This window comes from Dermacentor silvarum, chromosome 9, assembly GCF_013339745.2.
Source record: "Dermacentor silvarum isolate Dsil-2018 chromosome 9, BIME_Dsil_1.4, whole genome shotgun sequence".
In the NCBI taxonomy this organism is placed as follows: domain Eukaryota; kingdom Metazoa; phylum Arthropoda; class Arachnida; order Ixodida; family Ixodidae; genus Dermacentor; species Dermacentor silvarum.
Window position 1 is genome coordinate 101142809 of NC_051162.1, and position 15985 is coordinate 101158793.

Consider the following 15985-nt stretch of genomic DNA (forward strand, 5'->3'; position numbering starts at 1 on the left):
GTAGGTGACCTTCATTAACCCTCAGCGAGCAGGCTTGCTCATTCCTATGACACCAAAAGCTCCGCAACTTCGCTACGGATACAAGCATGCACCTGAGATGAATTTATCGCCGGAACTCTTAGACACTACATCAGTTGTGGATAACTTTTACTACGGCAAAAATAATATTGGTCATACATACAGAATTACACCACTGCTATTGAAAGATATGTCAAATGTGCAAATTAAAACCTTTTTGATCTCACTCAATGTATACGCTAACGATTGAGAACACCCATACAACAGTAAAGCTAGCTTTCTTTTTTTTCACTTTCTCAGACGTGTCGAGAGGGTCATTTGTGACGGAAGTATTGCAACGAGGCTATGGAACGGTAATAAGGCACGGCGACGTTCTTGGCGAGCAGAACGTCTGTTACCGGGGATAGCACGTAATTGCCATCAGCGACCGGAGGGCTCGAGACCATGGCGATATACATGGCGGCTTGCGGGGGCTGCGCACATAGTCGAGAGAGCTTAGACGGGCCGAAGGCGTGGTTGGGGCATCGACTAGGTGAGGTAGTTCGAGCTGCAGGAGGTCAGTTGCACAGTCAATTAGGGCAGAATGAGTTGCGAGAAAGTCCGGACCAAGTATAACGTCGTACGGATATTGGTAAAGAACGGCAAATAAAACAGTAGTTAGGTGACTGGCGATTGTGACGCGCGTGGTGCACATGCCAAAGATGGTGGGATTTCCTCCCTCGGCCACTCTTACAACGTGGGAAACAGCAGGTGTGACCACCTTCTTTAGGCGACGGCGAAGACCTGAGCTCTTCCCAGAAACAGAAGCCCCGGTGTCGACAGGTGCAGAAATCATCACGCCATCAACGTCAACGTCCAACACACAGCGTCGAGTCGGCAGAGTAACTAGAGGGTTTTGCGGCAGAGTCGTAGATGCAGCGTTACCTCCGGGTGCTGCATCGTTTAGTTTTCCGGAGTGAAGGAGCCACGGTTGGTCGGCGACGGGGCGCGGTGTTGCGAAAGCCGTTGGTCCGTGGGGTCCACGAAGGTTTCCATGTATGGTGCCGTGCCAGGTGCCGAGAGGAGGAGATATCGAGGGAGATCAGAAAACTGTTTTATATACACTGTACATGGTATTTTACAAGAAGGGCTCCATGATATTGGAGCCGTCTACGTGCTAACATCTTTGCATGTAGTAGCGTTTACATCTCCGAGGGTTCTACATGGTCGAGCATTCTCTACATGGTCCAGCCTCTACATGGTCAAGCCTCCTCACAACACTCAAGTCCCCTGTTTTATCCCTTTCTTTTCCCTCTTTCACTCAAGGAGGGAATATACTGTAGTTCTTCTAGCCAATCAGCATCTTGAATCAGGTGGCCATATCCCGCACGTGATGTGTCGTCGTTTCCCGCCGGGCTCTGCCTGCAATCTTGCTAGGTCGCCCCCGAACACAGGCAGCGCTTGACACCTTGGGAACCGAACGTTGATGTCGTTCCCCCGGGATTGCCAGACACTGGCCCCCTTCAAGATTCGCCTCTGCATAGCGGTCAGTTCGCGGAACCAGGGAGGGCGGTGGCTGTCTCGAAAGGGCGCCAGGCCTCGTCGTGCTTCGGGCGGCACTGGTAATTCACGGAACCGCACCAAAGGGGCGACGCTGCCGTTTAGCGACGCATGAGGTAGCCTGGAGACCAATCGCTAATCCCTGAGTCCCAGGTGACAATTCTCGGCTGCGAGAAAGGGGCGCCAGGTTGGCGCGTCTGAGTCGGCGCCGGCCTCCTTTGTCCCGAAGGACCGCCAGACACAACAGCACCCCCACCGCCAGATGATGCATCGGGAGGTCGAGTTGTTCCATGCAGCTCGGCTGGTTTGATGCCTGCTTCGCTCAAAGCCATGGGGCCGCTGCTTCCAGGAATGATGAACTTCCCGCGAAAGGCCTCTTCATAGGTGGGCTCTGACTGGGCTGCAGAAATGCAAGATTGCAAGCTCCAAGGAGCGACCTTTGTCAGCCACACACAATGCTGCAAGCGCCACTGCAAGCCGCTCTCATCGCCAGACTTTACCAATTCCAAAAATCTGGCAGCCCCCTACCTAAAGAAAACCCTGAAACACAAGGTGCGCGTTGATCCGGACAAGTACCAAAAAAACTTCCGATGATGTGTCTTCACAAGCAGACACCAACTGGGTTTATGTAATGAAGCTAAGTAATTATGAATTAGAGCTTCCACAGATCAGGAAGGCGAAGTGAGAGCTGGCCTTCAGTAATTCGTAGTCTGTAACACTTAGCACAATAGAGCTACATAATCATTACATAATACCAATATACTAAATAAACAAATGGGCAAACCATCTACGACTTATTACAAACTCGTGCAAAAGCGGAGCTCTTTAACTTGCGCAACTTGCGCGTGACATGCCCAACTATATGCAATTGACATTTTGCATTTCACTTCTATAGCTGTCGTCGCGTAAACACTCCCCTTTAAATAGTTGGTCTAACCTGAGCCGAAGAGGTTAAGAGCATAACAAAACTGCGGCATTCTTTACGCCTGTCAAACTTTCATAATTCAACTAATATCCCGCAAACTGAATACAAAAGACAAAACTATTTGCAACTCGTTTTCCTGTTTTCTCTAGTTGGGCCCCAAACGCACCCCTTTCCTTCAAACGCACTCGAGGGGGTCGCTCTTTCCAGGCATTTGGCAAGGTGCCGTCGCGAAGAAGGCAAAAGCCACTAATTTGCCTGACACACCTTGTAGTTGCGACTTTAGGACAGCCATTTCCAAGTTCTGGAAGGGTGATGCATTGACCGACCCGTGCGCGCACTGTCCCATTATCTGCTAGGCAGACCCTTTTCTTTTCCCCCGTGAGTGATCCGCCACGGTGGCAGCATACCGGATGCTTCCTTTTTTCCTCTGCCTACAGTGTACTTTACGCGATGCGGTTAGGCGACGGTCTCTACGCATGAATCTACGCGAAACTCTCCTTTTCGCGACGTGCGTAACGGCGATCTCCGATCTCAGCAAACGCCTAAGCTTAGGATTTGCCCTCCTTCGCTTTTTCAGTCTCTGGCTGGGACTTGACCTTTGCGCATTTACCGCTGTCGCCATGGCGCTTCGCAAGTTTGATTCTAAGCGCCTCGACCGCGTCCGCCTTTCTCGCCTTGCTATTACGTTTTTTCTTCAGCAATTGATCTGACCTATTCGAAAAATAGGCGACTCTCTCCGGCAGGCTAGCTGAAATTGCCGCCTCCGTACACACTTGGCCTAAAGGGCCTTCGGTTTCTGAAGCGGGAAAACCGCTGCTCTCTTCAGTAACTGTCTTCCCCTCGCTGTCGGCTACTGACACGTATGGTTCGTTACCGCTAGCAGCTGCCTCGGGAATCGTCCCATGGTCCTCTGACCGCTGCTGCATAGGGAACACGCCTATCAGTCTCCGAGTCTCTTTACGTGCTTCTGACTTTGGAGCTGCCTCACTGGAGAAAGATTCTCCTCGTTCCTTCAGCATTTGCTCCGACCTATTAGAAAATAAATAGGGAAAGTTATCTGGCAGGCTGGCCGAAATTGCCGCCTCCGTACTCAGTTGGCCGAAAGGTCCTTCGATCACCACCCTCGCTATTGGAAGGCAAACGCTTTGCTTTTCGGCCACTTGCCGAATCCAAGCGGACTCTCCTGTGAAATCTTCGGGAGATACACAGCTAGGGTGAGCTACATCCATCGTTGCCGCAGAGTCTCTCAATACTCTGTACACCCGACCATTCACTGAAAGCTGTCGTATATAAGGCCTCAACAGATGCAGGTTCTTATCGGAGTCCTGAATTGTGACAAATACCACCTGCTTCTCACAACTCCTGGCCATGTGGCCTTTTTCTCCACAGTTGTAATAGACAACTGATTTCCGCGCCTCAAGTGCGCGCGCACTGTCAGCGGGCGCCCTTGTAGCTTGCTCTACTTTAGGTGCGTCACTATCTTTCTCTTGATGCGTGCCTGAGAATTTTGAAGTCTCCGGTTTAAATTTCCTACGGAAAGGCTTCCTACCCTCTGGCTTCCCAAAACTGAATCCCGCTCTGTCGCGTCTCTCTAGTCGTCGCGGTGTACTGCGGAAACTTCGGCACGTGCAGTAATCCTCGGCGAGTTCTGCCGCTCTGTCTACGTCTGAATTTGTCATCCGATCTTGCACCCAAAGCCTTACTTCCTCGGGAATACCTCGATAAAACTGCTCGAGTGCCATGCACTCAATTACCTTGCCGTGATCGCCGTAGACTTGTTCGCCTTTAAGCCACTCCACTAAGTTAACTTTAATCTCGTAAGCAAAATCCGGGTGAGATTCGTTTCCCTTCCTCGCGTACCTAAAGCGCTGGCGAAAAGCCTTTGCCGACAGGCGATATCTGCGCAACAATGCAGCCTTCACCTTGTCGTACACTTCATAGTCCTCCTTACTCAGTCGTGCAATCACATCTGAAACTTGGCATGGTAAAAGAGTCAACAACTTCTGCAGCCAAAAATCTTTACTGAAGCCTACTCTTTCACATGCCCTTTCAAAGTGTACGAGGTACAGGGCGATGTCTTCGCCCGTTCTGAAGGGATGCAGAAGGTTTTTCATCTTGAACTCGCACCTACCCGTACCCATGCGACGACTATCGTTTTCAAGTTGTTTAAGCCTGATCTCATGCTCTCTTTCTTCGCGCTTTTCTCGTTCTACGCGCTCCCTTTCTCGCTCTTCCCGCTCGCGCTTCTCTCCAGCTTCAAGCTCTCGCCTCTTGCACTCCTCTGCTTTTTGCTTTCTTTCAACAATGGTTTCCCAAGCCTCGTCAGCTTCCTCGACCGTCACATCTTCTGCCTTCATGACCTCGAGAACTGCTTCTTTTCTTTTTGCGGAGTCGGCCGAAGTGCCTAACTCCTCGCAAATTAGGAGGTCCTGCACTCTGAATTTCTCCATAGCGATCTCGTTTGCCTCCAAAGTTCACGCTTCCTAAAATTCGCTATTTAAAATGGTGCCCGCCAGAAAACACAAAGTTACTCTTCTAGCAACTACCTACTTGTACTAGAGAGTTTTGGCGACATGAAGCGCAAACTCAGGCACTAAGCCCGTCCTTATCGCTACCATCAGGAGATTGCAGAATTCCTCTCTTCGTTCCTTCCTTATGAAACAATTTTCCTGGCCTCTCCGGCCTTCTCCCAACTCACTTCCTCATTCTGTAAAAGCTCCAATTGTTGACTTTTGCCTACCGCAGGGACAACCAAAATGCCCATCGGCTCACAACTTTTGAGGAGTTCCTGGATTTCAAACTTATCCGTATTTACAGTGCACCCTGTGTTTCTTCCCCTTAGTAACTTACCCCACGAGACACTATATTCTTGGTCTGCGAGATGAAATCACTAACAACACCAAACCACCATTACCGACTTAGTCACCTGCGCTAATGAGTCTGGCGAAAAGAGAAGCAAACACGTAGCCCTCACCACACCGATGTAGCCAACGCCGGCCGACCCCATAAGCTGCCAGCCACTGTTGAGAAAGCCCGAGGTCCGAGCGGCCACGAAGGTTTCCATGTATGGTGCCGTGCCAGGTGCCGAGAGGAGGAGATATCCAGGGAGATCAGAAAACTGTTTGATATACACTGTACATGATATTTTACAAGAAGGGATTCATGATATTGGAGCCGTCTACGTGCTAACATCTTTGCATGTAGTAGCGTTTACATCTCCGAACATTCTACATGGTCGAGCGTTCTCTACATGGTCCAGCCTCTACATGGTCAAGCCTCCTCACAACACTCAAGGCCCCTGTTTTATCCCTTTCGTTTCCCTCTTTCACTCAAGGAGGGAATATACTGTAGTTCTTTTAGCCAATCAGCATCTTGGATCAGGTGGCCATATCCCACACGTGATGTGTCGTCGTTTCCCGCCGGGCTCTGCCTGCAATCTTGCTAGGTCGCCCCCGAACACAGGCAGCGCTTGACACCTTGGGAACCGAACGTTGATGTCGTTCCCCCGGGATTGCCAGACACTGGCCCCCTTCAAGATTCGCCTCTGCATAGCGGTCAGTTCGCGGAACCAGGGAGGGCGGTGGCTGTCTCGAAAGGGCGCCAGGCCTCGTCGTGCTTCGGGCGGCACTGGTAATTCACGGAACCGCACCAAAGGGGCGACGCTGCCGTTTAGCGACGCATGAGGTAGCCTGGAGACCAATCGCTAATCCCTGAGTCCCAGGTGACAATCCGCCTTTTTCACGGCCCGACGGCGCATGCGCCCTGCCCTGGTGGATTAGTCACGAAACGTTTTGGAAGGGTCGCGCGCGCGGCCGCGCGGCCCCAACTCAGGCGAAAGTCCTCCGAAAAAAAAAAACACTCGGACGCACGCTACTGCAAACACTCGTACTGTGTACCGCGTTAAAACTTCACTGGTAGCTCTACGTCGGTAAGGTACTGAAAACGTACGTAGCGTAAGACTGAAACACCACTTTAAAACAGAAAGCGGCGAGGGCTTCGCCCAGACTGCACAGGGAACCACGTTGCCGCCTTGCATTGATGGCTATAATAGTAAATTTATCGTTAAACGCCTGCGTTACACTTGGACGGCACTTAAAAACATCACATTGGTGACGAAGACTTCTCGCAGCGTCGGTCCTCGCATGCTGCTATTGGCAGCGTGTGCCTGACTTCACGCACTTGTGAAGTCTGGCGCGGTAACACTGGCACGATATACGAGACCGACAAGACGTTCACGCCTACGATTGGCCGACCATTCAGCACAGTGCGTCGCTCAGACGATTTAATCATACCAGGCCTTGAAGACGCAACGGACGAGCGCGAGTTGTCGTACTGCGACGGGATTTCTTGTCGACGGCTCCGATAAAATAAGGGTTCCGACCATCGTTCGACCGAACCCCGCTCGATTGGCCGTCGAATTGATACGAAAGCGCGATAGCCGCAGCGCCTTCGTTTGTACATATAATCGCGCTCAAAGTGAGTTATAACATGCCTATTAAATTGAAATGCACAAGATTCAACTCTCGCAAGCCGTGCGCATAAGGTTTGAGCCAATGTTGATCCTGTTCAGCGAAGGTTAGGCTTGGCGCCGTCGAGTTAGTGCACCCGCTGCCGGCAGACCTGAACTGAAAATTAAGCAGCTAGGACGAAGGAAACTGCTTTTATAGTTCAGTTCTGGCCTTAGTGATTTGAAATAAACTACTCTTCGCTTCGTACGGCGCGTACACAATAAGTTGCAAGCGGGAACAGAGCGCTGTACCCAACGGCTGTGCCAACATCTGTATATACGTCACCGTTCCCGTAGGCTGCTGGCCGCATTCGCAACGTAGATGGGTGGGTCTTTACGTGTTGTCATGCTGACACATTTCTTAATTCCTGAGATGTACTGTTTACATATGCGTCAAACGCGAAACAAGAGGCGGTACATTCGGTGCAGCAGCATATAAACAACCGCCTCGCTTAGTCATATATCAACGGTCTCAGCGATGTTATCCGCGTTTTCGCGGGATCGAGAACAACACGGCCTTTAAATGAGCGCTTATGCGAGCACAGTTTTCTCTGATAATGCTTTTTGGACACGAGCAAACTATATGTATGATGAAGTTAAAGAAAAGCGAGAATCAGTAATAAATTAACAACCCGATATATGTAACTGGATCACACTCGCCGTTTAAGTGGCTCAGCCGCTCATACTGACTAGTCTCACGGTGAAACAACGCGGCTCATATGCGCAGATATGTGTGTTTTATTCTACGTTTTTACATTATTTCATATCAGCGATGCACCTTTTCCCCAATATTTGACACTAACAACTATCTGTCGCTGTAGATGCCGATGTAAACAAGTGCACCACTTTGCTAAATCCGACGCGGAAGGCTGCGCGCTCAAAGACTTTTTATTTATGCGAAATATCTAAAGAATGTGTAAAATGAATTTAAAAAAAAGCGAGGTGCAAGTGCAGAAGTCAGCGACAACAAACTCCAAAGCAGCCGCGATGGCAGACGGAACTCAGCGTGCCTTTATCGGCTGCAGTGTAAACAAAACAGCGCACTCGGGCCAGCTCACCCTATATATATATATATATATATATATATATATATATATATATATATATATATATATATGTATAGTTGGTGAGTGCTACGTGGCTTCCAGGAACGACATGGTGCCCCGGAAAAGTCATTAATAATTACTCGCGATCCACAAAACGCACAACCGATGCGCTCAACATGGGCGCAGGTACACAAATCAACCAGCGAAAGCCCCGGCACCCTACCAAAACGTTTCCAGCGGCGTGCGGCAGAGGGCAGCACAGGAAAATGAAAAAGGCGGATTCTCGGCCGCGAGAAAGGGGCGCCAGGTTGGCGCGTCTGAGTCGGCGCCGGCCTCCTTTGTCCCGAAGGACCGCCAGACACAACAGCGGCGAGGTGGCGGGGAGCGGGAGGACGGACGGCGGTACGGTTGCGAACGCGACTGGTGACCTCTAGGTGACGGCGAGCGGCTGGATCATGTCGTGGCTGCGTCAGCATTGTAGGGGTGTGCCGCAGATAGTGGCTCAAAAGGGCTGCGATCAAGGCGGCGAGCATGGCCAAAGGATGGAGTACGTGGCTGGAACGGCCAGCGGTTGTGACAGTAGCGAGCAACGTGCCCGACAGGGCGGCAGTTAAAGCAGTTAGGCCGATCGTCTTCAGTTCGCCAATCGCCAGGGTTCCACGATCGTGGAGCGAACCGTGGATACCAAGGGAATGATGTCGGGGCCCCGGAAGCGGATGTAGGGCTGACAACGGCGCAAGCAGCGTGAACCCCGAGATTCGCGAGTTCATTTCGCACGATGGCGTGGACGAGTGAAACCGCCGGTGTGCTCGAGTCGCCGGCGTTAGAGCTGGTAAAAAGGCTAGCGGGAGCCATTGCCTCGATTTCGCGTCGGACAATCTTCGTCTATTCGGCGGATGGCGGCGGAAGGTTAGATTGCGGCCGCTCCTCACACGAAGACGTTGCAGCGGTGTTGGGAAGCCGGGCGAATGGTCGTTCAATACGGCGGCTCTTAGCCTGCTCGAAGCGCTGACACTCCTCGATCATGACATCGACGGTAGCACAATTTCTAGACATGAGCAAATTGAATGCGTCGTCCACTATCCCTTTCAGGACGTCGCCAACCTTGTCAGACTCTGGCATGTTACTGTAAGCTTTACGGCACAGCGCCAGCACATCCTGCATGTACGACAAATATGATTCTGTGGACGTCTGGGCACGAGTTGACAGCTGTTGCTTCGCAGTGATTTTTCGACTGGAGGCCTTACCGAACAGGTGATTTTTCGACTGGAGGCCTTACCGAACAGGTCACGGAGCTTTGGTTTGAATGTATCCCAGCTCCCAAAGTCAGCCTCGTGATTGTCATACCACAACTTCGCAGTTCCACTAAGATAAAGCAGCACATTGGCCAGCATGACTGTCAGGACCCAGTGGTTGGAATCGCTCACCCGTTCGTATAGCGTGAGACATTCCTCAACGTCGATACCATTGGTGCCATTGAACGTTCCAGGGTCTCAGGGTTGGAATACTACAATCGGTGTCCGCGGCGCAGAAGCAGATTCCGGTTGGCGTGCCATGGTGGTCGCACCGCAGCGCCGACCGCTTCGGAGCTCCGTCTTCTGGCGAGAATACCCAGCACTTCCACCAATGTGTGACGGGGCGTCAAATAGATAAAAGAGGGTCAGGGTTTATATACAGGGAATGGTAATTTGGAAGCGCATAAAAAACAAGGACACGAGAAGAAACGAAGACGAAGACAAGCGCTAACTTTCAACAACCGGCCGTACTTATACACAACAACATGCGCGGTGGTTATACACATGTGGTTATACACAACCACATGCACTCTCGTCGACTTTATATACAGGGACTGTTTACAGCGATGGCCAAGATGGCTGAACGCGCGCAGCATTTCGCCGGTGATCGTCGTCTTCTTCCTTAATGCAAGGAGGCGGGCCCGTAACAATATGTATAGGCCATGATAAAAAAGCCACAGCGAAGATTCAGAAATCCAAAACAAGAATTGCCAGTTTGAGCATTGTCGCATGTTTTTTTTTCACCAGCTGGCTTTTGGAAAATGAGCTCATCAAAGAAACAAAAATCGACCTTCTCGGAGGATTTCAGCCCTATGGCGTAATTTCCATGCTGCGAATCAGAGCCCGAATTAACTAAAACGTCTTACTCTAAAATTGTTCGTGAGAAAGAATTTCATCCAATCCGGATGCAAGACATATTATTTTCTATGGCGTGTCAATCAAAACCATACGTCACGCCCCGCGCGAGGCATGTAACTCTTGTGCGTGCGCCCGCCACTTTGCCAATGGCAAAGAGCACTTACGAAAGAAAAGCTTTGTGAATCGGGCTCCTGGCTCCGATGTGCCAATAAAAACAAACCAGGGCTGCTATGCAGGATGCGCCGAGTTTCTCGTTCGCACGAGATTCACCCGAGTTTGCTCGATGGCAGTCAGTGAACGAAGATAGCAAGGAACGTGCAAGAACAGCAGGCGAAAAGAAATGTCGAGGTAAAGCCGCGTATGACAACATGAGCGAACCCTGCGCGGCACAATGATTCCGTGCTTCAAGCACACAAGACTGCAAAGCAAAACGCGCCAGCGCCGCGTATTGTTATCAACGTATTATCACCATTTAGCAATAGCATGAATGTACCACTGTCTATCCGCACACTTGCCGTTTGCCACTTGCCACGCCTTTCTAGGGCGCGTAAAGGGCGTGCCTCCTCTTTCGACCATTATCTTTCTATCCTCCGTCGAATGCCTACAGGGCACATGCGGTGCATTGTTGCGCCTACACTTTCCCTCAATCGATTACACAAGACCCTCTCACACGAAGACGCAGTAGCATGGCGACAATTACAAACCAACACATACCCCTATTTAAGCAGATTACACGCAATACACCCTGCACTGTACTCGTACAAATGCCCCCTTTGTAACGACTACGCTTCCCTATATCACACCACATGGGCATGCCCCAAAATACAGGTAGCCCCGCATATACCCAACCCCACACCGAGCAGTGGGAGGCCCTGCTGACTAGCTCGGACCCTCGTGACCAGCAACAACTGGTGGGGCGGGCCCGGGAGACAGCAAGAGCCGCAGGAGCCCTGGACTGAGGGCACCTCCCAACACAAGCAGGAAGACGCCTGCTTGTTTTTTTTTTGTGTGTTTTTTTTCTGAATAAATGTTTTTCCTCCTCCTCCTCCTCAATCGATTACGTTAAAATGCAACAAATAAAATAAGAAACACTTTATTTCTTGAAGTATCTGTTTTTCGTTTGGAATGCTAGAAATGTTTGAGGACAAACAGAGATCGAGCGAATTATTAAATTTTGCACTTTTTTGCCGCGAGTGGCGACAGTGAGGCGAAAGCTTACAAGCGGATACATTGTAGAGGGTCGCACGCACGAGGGAGTTCATACGGTGAGCAGTCGCCAGGGGCACTGCAGTGCTATCCTTTATAGGGTGCCTTGATGGCCGCGCGCATCGAGGCACTCTAATACTTGATAAAGTCAGTCATGACAATGATCTTTCCATTCCCTGACTATTAGGGGAATGGCAACGCAGCGCTACGGCATGGTTGTTCACCGCAGGTGCTCACTGAGGCGGCTATTAAGGCCGCCGCTTTACCAACTGAAACGACAGGAGCAACGGCTGTCACTGCAAAATGGCTGTGCGGTATTCTAGGGTCCGTAGTGACGAAGTGACGTGCGGGAAGCCTCCGCGATGCATTGCAAAGAAGAGCGCCCTGCCCAGTGACACAATTCATCGCTTGTCATCGCTTGCCCAGTGAAGGTGCCTCCATTCGCATGTATACGCAGAGTTTGAGTGTGTTGTTCTCTCCAATGTGCTTGCTGATTGCCTCAGCTGTTGAGCTAACAGCGATCGCAGATGGATACAGTAACGACAGCGCAGCAATCGCATTTTGGCGGGTTATGGCTCCTGTGTGCAGTTAGGAAATTAAACTTCGAACGCAGGAAGGGGTTACAACTATTTAGTATGCCGTGCTTGTGATGAAGAAATGCAATCGCACTGGGTTTAAAAAAGCGAGCGTTTCTCGGCGCTGACCGTGTTTGCGACACTGCGGATCCGATACATCACCGATGACAAAGCAGCCATCTCAGACAACAGCTGCGATACCTTGACGTTGGAAAACTACGCACTGCTCAGCATCGTCATCCACCACGGCTCATCGACGCCTTGCAAGCAGCTACAGTGACTTGCCGATAATTATTTGCTGTGCGCTACGTTGCTACAATGCAGACAATGAACCATGTTGTGGGGCCATCACAGCCTAAGAAGATATATGCATAAGCCAGCGAAAGTCGCCGCTTTGTTTTTGATAGTGGTTCTCAGTACATCACCGATGACAGTGTGCTGTGCGTATTTTCTGTCGGCGGTCAAGATTGTTGATGCCTCTCAGTTCCGCACCACGTCGCTGTTGCCGGAAAATAAGTTGGGCGTGGCCCAACCGTGGCGGGCGCACGCACAAGAGTTACATGCCTCACGCGGGGCGTGACGTATGGTTTTGATTGACACGCGAACTCGGGCCAAACTCGTACATCGCGAAACCCCCCTCGAGTTAAACTCGGGAACATGGTGGCGGCAGCAGCAGCCTGTGTAATCGCATCCAGCGGCAGCAAGCGTCAATATGACCATCTGGACCCGTTCACCTACATGTCCGACGTAGAGTTTCAGCGTCATTTTTGCCTTTCCAAAACGTGAGTGCGCTGGCTGTGTGACGAGTTAGGCGAAGGCCGTCGTCTGCGGAGATAGGGTGGCGGGCAAATTATGCTTTCCCAGCGCAGACTGGTGTGACTAGGCTGCGGAGGAATAGTTCGTGCGATCGCTTCGGCTCTCTCCTGTTTGAAGCAAGCTCGTCCACCGCGCCCCAACCCCAGGCCAGGTCCGGCGTCGTCATCCGAGTACTGGAGCACCTGCGAGCACCTGGGGTTCAACCCGGACCAACCAACCTGCGCAGGTGAAGTAGTCCCATTATACTGGAAGATTCAGAATGGACGCCGGGCTGCCTTCCGGTGCAACAGGTGCCGAAATCAGTTTTCGCAGGTACACGGTACCGCTGCACTGCACGGGCAGAGAGGCGAAGGAAGTTACTGCGCCAACACGGACCGCCTCGGCCGTCCGAACGACCACCTCTCCAGGCGGCAAATGATTTGGCTCACGTACTGCGTGAGCAAAAGCGTAGACATATGGATGTTGAAAGAGACCGTAGACTTGTTTCCTCTGTCGGAGCACGCCATCGCCGACTGGAGGAGCTACCCCCGTAAGGTCGCGAAGGACGAGCTGCTGGCGCGAGCTCCACTCGGTGGCCCTGGGAAGACAGCGCAAATTGACGAGTGCCTTCTTCGCGGCGAGCAAAAGTGCAATCGAGGCCGCCTAATGACGGGCGACAACGTTCCGCCGAGCCGCCAAAATTACGGTGGTGTTAAAGATGGTGGCCCATGGGTCTTCGGCATGGTCTGCGCGACCTGAGGGGTGCTGCTACTTTTCAAGTTCGACCGACGAAAGGCGGCGACGCTAGGCGCCATTATTGCAGCCAACGTTCAACCGGGGACCATTATTCATAGTGACGAATTGGCCGCATACAACTGTATCCCAAATTTAGTGGATGCTAACGGGGCTATACCTCAATCTGCATTGGGAGACAGTCAACCACAGCGTGCACTTTGTGGAAACCAACACGGGCGTTCACACGCAAAAAATAGAAAGTTATTGTCAAAAAGTGAAGCGCCACCTCGTCAGCAGTGGGTACAGAGTAACTGCACTGATGCTGGAGTCCCACCTGGGATGAATGTCGTGGCACTCAACGGCCACGTGCGCTGCAAAGACCCTTTCTTGCGTTTGTTAGAAGCCACGGATCGCTCGGGCTACCCAGTATAAAGAGTCTTTCCTGCGGTTGTTGGAAGCCATCGCTCGGCGCTAGCCAGTATGAAGGTGCGTCACAATGTAAAAGAAAATAAAGCGTAGTTTTTTTTTATCCTTGCATGAGAGTTTTCCGACATTCCTGAGTGCTTACACGGTAAGCGCGCGGCAAACCACTTCTGCGCTAGCCGACGCTCCCTTCGTCTCGCAGCCTTACTTTAGCGCCAGCAACGAGCGATCTGTTGAAAGCCCAGTGTAATTAATCAGTCGCACACCAATCTGTGCTCGGAAATGGGAGCGCAAGCACGTAGCGAGCCGCACCAATTCAATCCAGAGGAAAGAGAAAGAGCAACGAGCGATCTGTTCAAAGCCCAGTGCGAAAACCAAGCGCACACCAATCTGTGCTCGAAAATGCTAGCGCAAGCACGTAGCTAGCCGCGCCAATCCAATCCAGAGAAAGAAAGAGGAGGGCGATCGTGCCCTCGTGGTATAACGCGAAACGATTAAACTACACATTAGTCTAATACACATTCAGTGTACAACTTGTAAACTTTAAAACACCTCTACCCTACGGTAATGTGACTAATATCATTGTACTAAATGCATTTATTTGATAACTTGCTTGTGCCTCTAATGCACTCGGTGGAACGACAAACAAGTGAAAGAATGCACGACCATGCACCGACCGTATGATCACGCGAGCCCCAGTTTGTCGACCGCCATATGGTAACGCCCAAGGGATGATGGCCACCCAGAGTGAATCAAGATAAACCAATGAAACTGGAGGTGTGCCGACGGACAAACTTTGTCTCGTTACCATTAGTTCTTTCATCTTGGGGCGTCGCCAGAGCTCGTGAAGATCCCGAGTTTCGCCAAACTCGGGGCATCCTGCATAGCACCCCAGCTCATCGTCATACCTAAAAAAAAATGGCCCCAAGAAGCGCTTTATCGGTTTTCCTGTAGGGGCGTATCACGCCCTAAATCCTTAATTCAAGAAAGTTTTTTTATACTATATCGTTATATCTTGCATTTGCGTGCTAGGGCCAGCGTCACCGGGCCACGGAGAACTGAAGTAAACACAGCCAAATGTCCGAACAGCAATGCACATCCTGCCTTCACAAGTTAGTGCATCGCGTTAAGAAAGAATATTTCAAGTCAATCTTGACGAGATCACGATTACAAAAGCTTTGAACCTGTGCTTCGTCATGCAAAGCCATATTTCTAAAATATATCTTTAATTTTATTTCCCTTAATGGTCATTGCTGCATTACATACGGAAAATGAATGGAACATTGCTGTCAACACTTCTGCCCCAATGAAAGTGTTGTCAATCGCCAGTAGGTTCTACAGTTTAACAGAAAGAAGCACTACTACAAAAACATCGAGTGGGTGTATCGGAGATGCAGCTTCTTTCTGGGGTTTTACGGGCCAAAACCAATTCTGATTATGAAGCACGCCGTAGCGGAGATGCAGCTGCAGTAGGGTTTGTAAAACTTATTGTGCGCACTGCCGATGGTGTATGGCGACTAGGGCACAAAAATGACGTTGACCATGTAAGGATGAATACAACCAATAGAAAAGTGATGTTTATTCAGGCCTCGGAAAGCTTGCATGCCTAACTGATGCTAAAGCCAGTGGGGGTCGTACGGTCCAATCTTCCAATCATGCTTGATGCTTATTTTATTGCGATAGCAATTATATGGACACTTCAACCAGATTTCTGCCGTCGGCGTCGCCGTCGCCGTGAGGTTCCCTATAGATAAAATCTTCGCCGCGCGCCGTATGCCCGAGCGGAAGCGTGCGGGGACGCGCGCTATCACGGAGAGCGAACGCACTCAATCTCCCACGCGCAAGCAAGGAAGCGGGAAGCGAGCGCCGGAGGGAGCGGGGGGGGGGGGGGGGGGGGGGGGGGGGGGGGGGGCGCACTTCTCTGCCAACAACCACGCTCGTCACTCGTCGCTCGCGCGCACCGTCTCTTATCTCCACACGGCTCTGACCTTTATGCGCCGTACATTCGCCGCTCAGTTTCCGTTGCAGCGATAGACGCACGTACCTTCGCCCGCAGCGGCGTA